This window comes from Papio anubis, chromosome 7, assembly GCF_008728515.1.
Source record: "Papio anubis isolate 15944 chromosome 7, Panubis1.0, whole genome shotgun sequence".
Lineage (NCBI taxonomy): Eukaryota > Metazoa > Chordata > Mammalia > Primates > Cercopithecidae > Papio > Papio anubis.
The window spans coordinates 5,192,546-5,207,136 of NC_044982.1; positions in this window are offsets into that span (position 1 = coordinate 5,192,546).

A 14,591-nucleotide genomic window follows, 5' to 3' on the forward strand; every position below is an offset into this window, starting at 1 on the left:
AGTCTTAAAACCTTTTTTTTTTTTTTTGTAAACAAGTGTACTTTTCTGGCCAGATGTTTCTTTTTTCCTGGTCTTACGGGGCTGCGCCATTGAGCTGTCCGGCTGAAACTGAATAAATCTTTGTTTTACGGCTTCTTTGGTCCTTTACAACTAAGAGCCTCAGGAAGGAATCAGATATTTTAATCCTCCTGGTCTTAGCCTTGAATGACCTCGCAAATGCACCATTAGCTAAGAAATCTTAGAAATATTTTTGTGGCTGACCTGAAAGCACATTAGCAAAGTCCCAGGCCCTAACGCTGGGATGGTTAATCACCCCTGGGATGGAATGACCAGGCAGAGGCTGTCCCAGCAGGGTGCCACAAAGCGTTGAAAACATTTCTTTTTTATGAGCTGTATGTCTTGCATGATTAGGTCTTCTTAGCAGCGACCAAGACGACTGTTACCTTCTGTCTCCAGCTGGATATCCTGTTTAAAATCCGACCCTGCATTTAAACGTGTGCAGAATGGGTCCTCAGCGCACCCTGCTGAGGTTGCTCGGACGGGTTCCTCCAGGAGGTGTGCTGGGGTGTGGGCTGACACAGCAGTACGTCGCAGCTTGAGGTATGGTGAGATGCGTTCATGGTTTAGGGAAAGCAGAGGCTTATTCCAGCTATTTTCACTTCTAAAAGGGTCCTGGCAGAAGGACAGACTTGTAAAATCTGCTGTGAGTGATACAGCTCCGGCCAACTGTGGAGCCCTCCAAGTGCTGGGGAGAGCAGGCAAGGAACCGGGCCTGGTTCTTGGACAGGTTTTCATGTCCTAGGAGGAAGAACAGTTATTGCTTAATCTTGAAAGTTGGGCTTTAGACCCTCAGTGTCACAGCAGACCACAGGGCTGGCGAGGTTACAGATGAGGCAGGGCCCCGCTGCTCCTCCTGATTCCTCTGCCTCAGAGGCCTCCCTCCATGGCCCCAACCCTACCCCACGGCTGCAGCGTCCCATGCTGCGATGTCTTAGAACTTTGAGCAGAATGTCCCGTCTCTTGTTCTCTTCTCTGCGGAACTGTCTTTCCCTGGCCCCCTCTAATGGGCTTGGGGCCATTGCCTTCCCTGTCATCCTTCCCTTTCCCGCCTCACTCACCACCCTTCCTCCCTCTCACGTCTAATCAGTCTTCGAACTGTGTCAGTTCTACGTCTGTGACATCTCATCACCATCTCTGCTCAAGTCTCTGTTACCCGGGCCACGTCCACAGCCTCCTAACGGCTTGTTTCTGCCTCTGATCTCTCTGAACCGCCTCTGCCTGCATGTGCTGCTGTTGACTCTTCCCAAGCTCAGCCCTGGCTGTGGCATGCTGCGTTCTTCCAGGAATCCCTGTTACCCCGGCATCCAGTCCCTATGTCCACCCTCACAGGCTCAGGCCCCTCACCATGCAGCCCCAACCCACCTTTCTGGACAAGAACTCTGTACCTTCTGACCACTCTGGATAGAGGCTCTTGCTGCTCCTGTATCTTTCTTTGCCTACTTGATTTCTCCCGCCTGCATGGAGCCCCCTGCCACTCCCAACCCAGCTGAATGTCCAGAGGCCTTGCCGTTAGCTGCTGAGAGGAGGAGGTACTGGACCCAGATAGAAGAAAGTGTGGGAGGCCTATTTAGTTCTGAAACAAAAAGAAATCTGGAACCACACCAAAAACCAGGGAAGATATTTTGCTGTGGCTCCTTTAACGCAGCTGTTTAGACACGGGGACATTTTGGCAAGTCATTCTATGTTCAGCTATATCATTCTACTAAGCGTCACGTGACACGGACTCTCTGACCTCCCTGCGTCTCACCCCACTTTTGGGCTCACGCCAGACGTGAGAAGGGTGGTGGGACACAGGGATAAAGTGGAGGTTAATCAGGCGTCAGAGAACCGGGCACCTGGGGCTTAGCATGCAATTCCCTGGAGCACAGCCGCAGCTTCTCTGCAGCCCCTCCCCTCAGGAAGTGGAGTCTGTTTCCTCCATCCTGGAATCCGATGGGTCTGTGACTTGTTCTGATCAATAGAATGAGGCTGGGGTATTTCGAGCCCAGGTCTCCAGTTGCCTTTCAGCTTCTCCATCCAGCTGCTCTGTGGATGCAGGCTAGCTTCACCGGGGGATGAGAGACCACGTGGAGCAGAGACCAGACCTCCCAGCTGCTCTGTGGATGCGGGCTAGCTTCACTGGGGGATGAGAGACCACGTGGAGCAGAGACCAGACCTCCCAGCTGCTCTGTGGATGCAGGCTAGCTTCACTGAGGGATGAGAGAACATGTGGAGCAGATACCAGACCTCCTAACTGAGGCTCCCCAGCCGAATACCAGCATAAGAGGGAGGGTCTAATCTATCATTCAGCAGCCATTGGCCCACCAACAGACCACAGACATTTGAGAGCACCCAGTGGAGATCAGCCAAGCTGGCCCAGACCAGAACAGTCCAGCTGACCCACACAATTGTGGGCTTCATAAAGTGGACATCATTTTAAGCTGCTGGATGTTGAAGAGGTTTTTTGTTAAGCAGCAAAGCTAACCATAGCAGTGCCACTGGTCATCTGAAGGAAGGCCTGTGCTCATTCCGTGTGAATTGGCCTACAGTAGTGTCATCTGTGTTGAGGATGGTCTGATCTCTCCTGTAGTATTCTAGGGATCTTGCTCATTGATTTATAATCAAGATATGGAATTGGCTGCTTAATAGTGGAAATTATTATGGTGTCCATTTGATCTCTGCCCTTTTTTGGCGGTAAAGTACAAATGACATATTTTTACCATTTTAACTGTTTTAAAACGCACAATTCGGTGGCATGAGGTACATTCACGATGCCACACAATCATTGCCACTATTTAGTTCCAGAACATTTTCGTCAAACATTTAGTTTTGTTCATAGGCATGAGTCCACGGTAGGACGCCCTCCACGATGCCCTGAAGGTGGTGGGGGTGGGGAGAGTGGTCTGCACCCGTTCCCTGGCTCTCCAGCCTGGGGCTTCTCATGCAGCTTCCTGGCTTCCCCTCTGGATGAAGCAGAAAAGCCCCTTACAGACTTGGAAAAAGGCTGACTATGGATTGGTCCTCACCCCTCATTGAAACTGGAAAGGAAACCCCATAGCCATTAAGCAGCCATTCCCATTCTCTACAGCCCCCACCCCATCCCAACCCCCGGCAACTAGAAATCTACTTTCTATCTCTATAGATTTGCCTGTTCTGGATGTTTCTTTCTTTCTTTTTTTTTTCTTTTTTTGAGATAGTCTCACTCCATCACCCAGACTGGAGTGTGGTGGCACGATCTCAGCTCACTGCAGCCTCCACCTCTGGGGTTCAAGTGATTCTCCTGCCTCAGCCTCCCAAGTAGCTGGGATTGCAGGCGTGCACCAGAGCCATTGCACCTGGCCTGGATGTTTCTTATAAAGGGAATCATATGAAATGTGGTCTTTTGTGCCCGGCTTCTTTCACTTACTCACATTCATCAAAGCTCCCTCCTGGCATGTGCATCAGTGCCTCACTCCTTTTTATGGCTGTACCTTCCTAGGGCCCCTGTGCCTTCCTGGCTGCTTGTATCTGTCAGCTGTATTGGGTTGTGTGTGTGCTGATGGCTGTGACGTGCTAGGTGCCTCTCTGGGTGTCTCACCTGGTTCACCTCTTTCACTCCTCACAGTCACTGATGAGCTCACTGTTGTTCTCATTTGCATTTGACAGGTGAGGGAACTGAGGAACAGAGTTTCAATACTTGACCCAATGCCATGCAGCTGGCACAAGGTAGCTCAAAGATTCCAGTTGAGGGAGTTTCATTCTGGTGAAGAGCTGTCCTGCTGGTTCCTGGATTGTGAAGGACATGAGGAGACTCTCTCTCTGGACCCTTTCATTCTCAGCTTCACGCTGCCTGGGAAAAAAAGCCATTGAACTGGTAGCAGTCCATTACATCCACAACACAGTTGTGTTATTTATTGTAAGATATTTACCATTTTTTGATGATAAAAATAATGCCCACTTATAAGAATCTAGACAAATCACATGTTAAGAAAAGAGAGAGCTACTGATAAAAAACAAAAAAGAAAAGATGTAGAAAATGGAACTGGAAAAGTGAAAGAAATACAGAAAATACAGGGGAACATCTATGATAACATAACTGTGGGGGTAAATGGGTTGAAATGTCCAGGAGACCTGGATGAACATTAACTGGTAAAAGAATAGACATTAAAAAAAAATTGACAAGGCCATTTTGACATAGAAGCATCAAAAACTTTCTAGTATCAGAACAGCCCTGTTAAGAGTCACTGGGTTAAAATGGACACACTGGATGCCCAGAGAAAGGAGGGTAATATTAACGGGAGCTGTCTTCCAACTTCTGCAGGGCTCAAAAAGAGGAAAATTGCACCAAATGGTATATCAGGAGTCTGAATCCCAGGCACCTTGCTCAATGCTTTTACAGGTAATATCCCATGAACTCTCCCCAGCCTCTCTCTAGGTTGGTGCTGGCACCTCCAGCACATAGGCGTGGGCCCATGGTGCGATGCCCTCCCCAGTGTCTTGGAGGTGCAGATCTGCACCCATTCCTGGCTCTCCAGCCTTCCACTCTTCCTGCAGCTTTGTGGTTTCCTCTCAGGCAAAACAAGTAAGCCCCTTATGTCCCCACTGAGCTGGGGAAAAGGCTGAGTACAGATCGGTCCTCACCTCTCATGAGAAGTCCAAAACAGTTCAAAGATCACGTTCTACTCATGATCTCCTCCATGTTCATGTTACTTGCTGGTCAACGAATGTTAGCATCTTGTCTCCATCTTCTTGTTACTTTTGAAACAATGTTCCCTTGTCCAACCCTGTGAAATGCCTTCCTTGACCAGCCCACGCTCTGGTTGCAGTCGATTTATTACTATTTCTCCTTTGCTCCCCAATGATTAAGATGGGCTCATGAAATCTATGCACATGTGAAAACAAGAATAGATCAAGAAAGCAAGGCACATGGAGGCAAGGGTGCTTCCCAAGGAGCCCAGGAGAAGTCTGAACACAGGGAGAAGAGCTGCCTGGGCCTCACAGCTGCTGGGGTGAGTGCTCAGCACACTGAGCCCAAAGAGGGCTGTGTCCACTCACAGAACAGCCACGGGTTTTCCTTTATTTGTTCTCCATTGGCACTGAGGTTTCTTCTCTAAGCCACTGACCAGGAAGGCTGGGGTGGATCCAGGCCACACAGGCCATGGTTGCACTGATGCAGCAGCATCCCTGACAGGCTGTTTGGCTGAAGGACACACACATGGTTGTGGCTGTGGTGACTCTAAATGATTACTTCATATCACAGGACACAGCCAGGGCTCTCTGCAAGGACACAGCAAATCACAGAGCACCAAAGAAGCCAAAAGAATTAGGGGTGGAAGTGGGGAAAGGCCCTTCATCTGGGGATGGTGGAAGGTACAGGAAGAAAGCCTAGAGAAAGCCCCAGGAAGGGACACCATGCCTTGTGCAGCCATCAGCGCACTCATCAAACATAGGGCCCATTGGGTTTCCTTGAAAATGGATGGTGTATGTGTATGTTTTAAATATCTCTCTTTTTCCTTTTTTAATAAAAATAATTATCGTAGAGCAGATGGAACTTATGGCCAAACATATTGCCATGCATTTTCTAAAAACAGAATAATTGTCATTATAAAACAAGAACATAAAGCAGAGATACAGCTCAGGGAAGGTATGGCAAGAGAGAAGGAAATGAGGCATTCTCAAACTGGCAGAACTCAGAAAGATGTGAAAGGGAAATGTACAATCATTTACAGATATAAAGAAGAATGGACACTGTCAAGAACATAGCATGTACATAGAGGACAGGATTGTGAAGAAAGTGAACAAAAGAAAATGGAAGTAAAGAGACATTGAAAGGGACTTGAGTATGGGAAGGCAGTAAAAAGGATCCCAAATATTTGTACTTGATAAGTCTGAAGGATAAAAGAACTAAGATCATGAATGAAAAAATTTTAAATTAAAATTATAACTTAAGAAACATTTCTGGAAATAAAAAGAAGACTTGAACCTATAGATTGAAAGAAAATATTGTGCCCCAGGGAAACTGCATACAGAGGTCAACACTAAGGCATTTCTGATGAAAGTAACTAAAACCTGATCCCTTTCCCTTGACTCTCTTTTTATCTTTGAAATCTGACTTGAGTCTTCTTCCCAGCTAGAAGAGAGAGGAGCTGGCCTATGATGTCCTCAAGAAAGTTGCTTTGTACCTAACTGTATTATGCCATTCATACACTGCTATAAAGAAATACCTGAGGCTGGGCAATTTATAAATAAAAAAGGTTTAACTGGCTCACTATTGTGCAGGCTTTACAGGAAGCATAGCAGCATCTGCTTCTGGGGAATCCTCAGGAAGCTTCCATTCATAGCAGAAGGCAAAGGGGGAACAGGCACATCACAGCAAGAACAGAGCAAGAGAGAGAGTTGGGGGAAGGTGCCATACACGTTTAAACAGATCTCATGTGAACCCAGAGCCAGAACTCACTTATCACCAAGGGGAGGGCACAAACCATTCATGACAGATCTGTCCCTGTGACGCAAGTACCTTCCACCAACCTCCACCCCAAACACTGGGGATGACATTCCAACATTAGATTTGGGTGGGGACAAATATGCAAGCAATGTCACTAACCAAACTGACATGCAAATGTAAAGACAAGAGACACCTTTGAATATGTAAGAATTCAGGAAATACGGTTTATTTGAGCCTGTCTTGAAGAAACTAGTAGCCAAAGAATTTTAGCCAACCAAGCGACGAAAGAGGAGAATTAGCTTGGAGCATTGAATCCATGTAACTCTAGGGTTAAGATATAAGGTGGGCTGGGCATGGTGGCTCCCACCATAATCTCAGTACTCTGGGAGGCTGAGGCAGGTGGATTGGTTGAGCCCAGGAGTTTAAGACCAGCCTGGGGAACATGGGGAAGCCTCATCTCTACAAAAAAACACAGAAATTAGCCAGGTGTGGTGGCAGGCGCCTGTAATCCCAGCTACTTGGGAGGCTGAGGTGGGAGCATGAGGTGGGAGGATCACCTGAACCCAGGAGGGTTTGGTGATCAAAGGTTCGATGATCAAAAATGCCATGAGTCATGATTGCACCACCACACTCCTGCCTGGGTGAGAGTGAGACTGTGTCAAAAAAAAAAAAAAAAAAAGACATAAGGCGATGAAAATGTTCCAGGAGAGAGAGCGTGAATAGTGAGGGGGAGAAGAGCGAATGGCTGGAGAACACCGTGCGGGGGATGTGGGATGGCTCTGGAGCACAGGTGGAACTGCCTTCAGGTTGGGCATGAAACATTTCTCACTAGCCGTGGGAATGGAGGCTGAGTGTGTGGGTGCAGATGCCGGCATGCGGCTGGATGTGAGGATAGACATTTGGGAGAGTTCTCTGCTGGCTGCTGCTATTTCTCAGCAAAGTCTCAGCTGAGAGTGAGGATGGGAGAAGAGAGCTTGGGACATTGGAGGAGAAAGGGGAAGATATGAAATGGCCATTTGTGTAGTGGTGTCTAATTTACTGTTCGATCATCTATTATGGTAATTATTTCTGAAATTGTATTTTTCATCTCTCCAGGTTCCCAAGTTCTTCTTGGTATGTTTTCTTTCTTTCTTTCTTTCTTTTTAGAGATGAGGTCTCACTGTGTTGCCCAGGATGGTCTTGAACTCCTGGGCTCTAGTGATCCTCCCAGCTCGGCCTTCCAAAGTGTTGGGATCACAGGCGTGAGCCACTGCGCCAGGTTTTCTTGGTACATTTTCAGCTCTGCATGCTGGTTCTTTATATGGGCTCTTGTCCTGCCTTTAGAAATCCAGCCATGTTTTCTTTAAACATCACTATCCCATCTTCTGTTTCTGCTACTTCTGGTGTCTTAAGTCCTTAGGGGCTAAGTCTTTTTGCCGTTTCTACTTGATTCTCACCCATGTGGCCACCTATTCTGTGCTTGGTGACCTTCATAAATCGGTATCTGCTTCTTTGGGGTGTGTGAGAATTCTGATAGCCCAGACTGGGAAGGGTTTTTCTCTAAGATCAGCCAGCTCCCTGTCTTTGAGGGTCCTGATGCTGCAGGGGCCCCAGGGCCAACCCCCACCTGCTGCTGGCCAGCTCCCTGTCAGGGCATGCTCCCGTGGCTCGCGTCTTCAGGGAGGCCTCACCCTTCCCACGTGCCTGTAGCTCTAGGCTGGTTCTGGTCTGGTTCAGTCCAGTTCTCTTCTTATTGGGTGTGTGTTTTGGGGTTGGGGCGAGGGGTAGAGAGTTGATCTTTAGGAATTTCCTTACTTCCTGTGAGTCCAGCAATGTGTTTTCTTTTTGTCAATCCAGGAGCTGGTTGTCTCTCAGAGTCTTACAGAGATGAAGGAGAAAGCTTTGTTTTTACTTTAAATCCATTGGTACCTTTTGAAACTTGTACCATGGTTCTGTATCAGTCATCCTATCAAGATGAGAAACTAAAACGCACTAGACACATGGTGAATTATAGCAATGGCACACAAGAGTCAGCACACAGAACACTAAGCAATACTTTTGGCTCTGACTCTGAGCAGGCTCCTGGCTGGCCATTCTGTGCCCCCAGCCCCCGCCCCCACCCATCACACTACATGTTTTATGCAGCAACCTCACCCTTTGCTTCCGTCCCTTTACTCACATTGATTCCTTTTCCTAGAATAGACTTTTTCCTGGTCCCTGCCTTGTCTGGGACCACCCACTCCATAAAACCATAGCTTAGCTCACGTCCTCCTGCAGCCTGTCCTTCTCCCCCCATGCCTTGCCCTCACTGGCCCTGCCCTCCGAGTGTCTCTAGACCAGGACTTCTCTCTCTTCCCCTGTCTCCTGCAGCACCTGGGGGCTACTGCGTCTGGGCTGAGTAACACCCTTACCTTCTCCAGGTGATGCAGGACCCAGCCAAGGGAGGACGCACATTTTGTTGGGAGAGATGAATGAATGTGGGGTAATTTCAGGGCCCCCCATTCCTTTTCAGTCTTAGCCATCTAAGATGCTTTCTGGTGCTTCTGAAACAACTGTCTGCAAAAGCAAAACATGGAATGCAGAGAGGAGTGTGTTCTGGAACTTGTCAGGCCCGGGACACCCGAGTTACTGGCATCAGGAAGGGCGTTGGCTGGAGGTGCAAGTGGATTCCCATGAGGGTCCTCTTGGCGGTGCTGTTCTGGGGACTCATGGGAATGTGGGGGAGAGAAAGAATGTTCAATGAAGAATGAACTGTGGTTTCTGGGGGCAGAGTCAGACGGAGCTGCACTCCGCCTTTCTGGAACCCACAGAGGGGCCTCCATCCAAAGGGGAGGATGTTACATGAGTCAGCTCAGCTCTGGTCAAAAGCTGGAACCCACTGATCTGGATTTTTATCTATTTTCTGGCATCTTGGGGAACAAACAAGGGATCATTACAGCTCTATCTAACTCCTTGCCTCACCTTATGAAGGCTGGTGCTGGCCTAGTCTCTTCCACAGCTTCCCCTTGCAATTCTTGGGAAGGCCAAAGATCCCAGTGCATGCCTGAACTAGACAGAGGGAATGCACAAAGGGCTCCTTTAGAGACACAAATGGTTCACTTCTCTGTCCCTTTTTTTCCTGAGCAGCAGGAGGGTGGCATCTGGGATGGATGGAGATCATGCTTCCTGGCTCCTGGCTTTCTATCATCTTAGCTGTTTCTGCATCTTCCAAAAGGAAGCCTTGTTCAAGCCCTTGTTGGAGACCTGTCCCTATCCTTGTATTTACTGGGTCCTGTATTTACTGAGCACCTTTCTGGGGCCAGGCGTGGTACTGTGCACTAAGCCTAAAAGATCAAGCTTCCCAAAGCATCCCAGGAGTGACCCATGGATGAACAGTCACTCATCTCAGATCAGGCTGATAGTGAGTACCAGGCAGGCAGGTGTCTCAGACCCAGCTGCAGGATCCAAGAAAGGTGTCCAGGGGGAGCTGACTTTTGGGCTAAGTTTCTTCAATTCAACAGCAGTTAGCTGAGCAAACGGTGGCAGCCAGGCAGGGCAGGCAGTGTGGGTGGGGGAGCTTGTATTAGCCCAAGTCCATTTTAGCTGCCTGTAGAGTAGGCAAAGGCTGGATCCTTTAAGACCCACAAATATGCCATGTTGGCCGCAGCAACAGGCCTAAAAAGCTGGTTTTCTACTCCAAGACTATTTTTTAATATGAAAATGGCCATAGTATCACCTATTTGATAGGGTTATACATGAAGTTTTATAATTCATGTTTTGTAGCTTTACTGCAGTATAATTGGCTTTAACAGTAAGCTGTACATATTTAAAGTGTATAATTGTGTAAGTTATAACAACATCCATGAAACCATCACCAGGATCAAATGATGAACATAACCAACTCCCTTCAAAGCTTCCTTGAGCTCTTTTGAAATCTATCCCTCCATCCACCCCCATCCTCAGATAAACACTGATCTGCATCCTGTCATTATAGTTTTTATTTTCCAGAATTGCATGCAAATGGAATTATATAGTAAATATTTTTTGTCTGACTTCTTTCACATGGCGTATTTATTTTGATATTCTTCTATGCTATTGATGGCAGCTGGCCTCTCCCTGCTCCCGGCACTTGCTCTGATTTCAGAGCAAAGTTGAAGCCAAGCGCAGGCACAGTCACAACCCAGCCAGGAGCACGCATGCTTGGGGTGGCACTGACATGCCAGTCCCCTGCCACCACAGCCCCTTCTGGACTTTGGGCACTGATGAGCATGGGAGGGAGGCCAGTGGGGGCCTGAGGGTGGCTTGGCCTGGGCCTGCAGGTGCCCCTCGGCACAAACAGCCTGGGTGCCATGGATGACATGTAGATGGCGGCAGGAGGCAGACAAGCTTCTGGGTAGAAAGGGGTGGGTCCCTGGTGAAGCCCCACCTTCAAGCCAGGGATGATCTGAAGCATGGGGGCTGGGCTGTCAGTTCCTGGTGGAGTCCACAGCCTGGAGTGAGAACTTGTGGTGCTTTTTCCATGCCCACTCATGGCTGCCCATGAACCAATCAGCTCACACTTCCTCCCTTCTGAAGCCCATAAAAACCTCAGACTCAGCCAGACTCAAGCAGACGTTGGGACAACCTGACTGCAGAAAAGAGCTGCCCACTTTAGGTCTCCTGAGAGCTGTACTGTCACTCAATAAAGCACCTCTTTGCCTTGCTCACCCTCCAGTTGTCTACATACCTCATTCTTTCCAGACATGAGACAAGACCTTGGGGCCTGCTGAATGGTGGGACTGAAAGAGCTGTAACACAAACAGGGCTAAAACACATCCTCTCCTCTTGCCACGTTGTGAGCGATGAGGAATGAAGAGCTATGGCCCTTCAGGGAGCCCAGACCTAGGGGCTGTGACACCCTCTTTGGGGCTCTGTGGCTTCTGGCATCTCCAAGCTTCTGGGCACCACCATGTTCCCCTCATCCAGATGTGGGTGTCCATAGTGGAAGCTGCTTGTGGTGCATCTGATCCAGCTGCAGGCTTGCATGGAGCCAGTGCCTGTGCTAGAGCCTGGAGCTATCTGCCCTGTTGCAGCTTCTAACATGTCTGGCTGTGTGCAGTGACTAGACCTGCATATGCTCACTCACACACCCCTTACTGCTCCACACCTGGCTACCTCTTGGCAGGCATGGGATCCAGGATGTTAGCACAAGCTGAGCATAGCATGCCAGGCCAAGTGGGCAGAATGAGCTCAGTGGGCCTGAGCAAAACCCAGACCAAGGTGCTACAGACTACAGAGGTTTCTGGTTGGAAGAGTGATACCCTGAGGATCCTGTGACACTATCATGCATATGTTCATTCCTTTTCTTTCCATTGTTAAGTAGTCTTCCATCATATGGATATACTGCAATTTGTTTATCTGTTCACCTGTTGATGGACATTTTTTGGTTCCAGAGTCTCACTATTACAAATAAAGTTGTTATATTTGTGAGCAAATCTTTATGTGGCCATATGCTTTCATTTTTCTTGAGTACATACCTAGAAGTGAAATGGCTATATCATATGATAGGTGCTTGTTTAAATTTTTAAGTAACTGCCAAACCGTTTTCCAAAGTGGCTTATTCATTTTATAATCCTACCAGTAGTATATGAAAATTTTAGAAGCTCCACATCCTCTTCAGCACTTAATAGGCCAGGCACAGTGGCTCATGTCTGTAATCTCAGCACTTTGGAAGGCCAAGGCGGGCAGATCATTTGAGGTCAGAAGTTTGAGATCAGCCTGGCCAAAATGGTGAAATCCTATCTCTACTGAAAATACAAAAATTAGCCAGGTGTGGTGGCGGGTGCCTGTAATCCCAGCAACTCAGGAGACTGAGGCAGGAGAAATGCTTGAACCTGGGAGGTGGAGGTTACAGTGAGCTAAAATCATGCCATTGCACTCTAGTCTGGGCAACAGAGTGAGACTTCGTCTCCAAAAAAAAAAAAAAAAAAAAGAAAGAAAAGAAAAGAAACCCTTAATATAATCCATCTAATTTAGCCAATCTAGTGGATGTATCTCATTGTAGTTTTCTTTTGCATTTCCATAATAACTAATAATACTGAATATCTTTTAATGTGCTTGCTTGCCATCTTTTTTGATAAAGTATGTAACTGAATATTTTGCTCATTTTTAATTGGATCACTGAGCTATAAGAGTTCTTTTTACATTCTAGATTCAAGTTCATTGCTGAATATATGCTTTTTGGATATTTTTCCCCTATATTTGAAATATCTTTCAATTTTATAGGTCTATTTTGAAGAGTTTTTTTTTAATGCAAAAAGTATCCAATTTATCTATTTATTTTTTTCTTTTACATTTCATGCCTTGTGTGGTATTTAAGAAATATTTGCCAAACCAGGATCACTAGAATTTCTTCTAGAAGTTTTGTAGTTTTAGTTTTTATATTTAGGATTATGCTGCATCTTGAGTTAATTTTTCATGTGGTGTGAAATATCGAAGCTCATTTTTTTAACTTTGTATATGGTTATTCAATTTTCCTAGCATTATTTATTTAAAATATTATTCTTTCCTCATTGGTTTACCTTGAAACTTTTGGTGGACATCAATTGGCTATATATGTCTGGGTCCCTTTTGGGCCTCTGTTCTGTTGCATTGTTCTGTATGTCTATATTTACATCAATACTGTAGTTGTCTTAACTATTGTGGCTTTGTAATAAGTCTTAAAATCAGATGGTTTAAGTTGTCTGACTTTATCCTTTTTAAAAAAGGTTTCATTGTTGTGTGTCTATTCCAGGTGCATTTTAATACAAATTTAGAAATTTGTTCATCAAATTTTATAATAGGCCTATAGAAATTTTGATCGGGATAATATTGAATCTGTACATTAATTTGGGGAGAATTGACATCTTAGCGACATTGAGTCTTCTAATCCATGAATATAGTATATCTCTCCATTTACACAGGCCTTCTTTATTTCTTTCAGCACTGTTTGGTTGTTTTGGGTGTTGTTTGCACATCTTTTATCAAATCTAATCCCAAGTATTTTATCTTTTTTGAAGATATTGTAAATGATTTTGAGTTTCAATGTCTTTTTGTTTGTTTTTAATATGTAGAAATGTAATGCATTTGTACTGACCCATATCTTGCAAGCTTGCCAGACTCACTTCTTAGTTCTAGTGGTTTTTTTGGTAGATTCCTTAGGATTTTCAATTTAGAGAGTCATTTCATCAGCAAATATGACAGTTGACTTCTGCTTTTCAAATCTATATGTTTTTTATTTCTTGTCTTTGCCCTATTGCATTAGCTAGAACCTCCAATACAACATTGAATGAAAGTGTTAAGAGCAGACATCCTTGTCTTGTTTCTGAACTTAGGGGGGAAATCATCCAGTCTTTCAAAATTAGATATGATGTTAATTTCTAGATATTTTTGTTGATGCCCTTTATCAGGTTGAGGAAATGCCCTCTAATATAAATTTGCTGAGAGTAGTTATAAGGATGAGATATTAGATCTTGACAGATGAATCTCCTGCATGTATTGAGATGATCCTATATGGTTTTCTCCTATATTTGCCAATATGGTGAATTACATTATTTGATTTTCAAATGTTAAGTCAATGTTGCATTACTTTATAACTCCCCTTGGTCATGGCATATCATTCTTTTTGCGTATTGTTTGATTCAATATGCTCAGATTTCTTTAAGAATATTTGCATCTGTGTTCATAACATATATTACTCTGTAGTTTTTTTGTAATACTGTCTTCTTGTTTTGGTATCAGAATAATACTACCCCATGGAATAAGTTGTAAAATATTCCCTCTTCTTTAGGTTATTGAAAGAATTTGTGTAAACTTGATTTTGTTTCTTTCTTAAATGCTTGGTGTAATTCTCCAGTTAAGACAAGTGGCCCTGAGATTTTCTCTGTGAGAAGATTTCAAACAACAAATTACATTTCTTTAATAGATAGGAAGCTGGGCTATTTTGGATAACCTGTTTTTGAGTGAGATCTGGCAGTTCATGTCTTTCAAGGACTTTCTCCATTTCGTTGAAATTATTGAGTTTATTTATAGAAAGTGGCTCATAATATTCTCTCATAGTCATTTGCAGTATTTTCAGTGATATCCTTTTTCTCTCTTATTTCTGATACTGGCAATTTGTTTTTTTCTCTCTCTTTTTCCAGGTCTGTCTGGA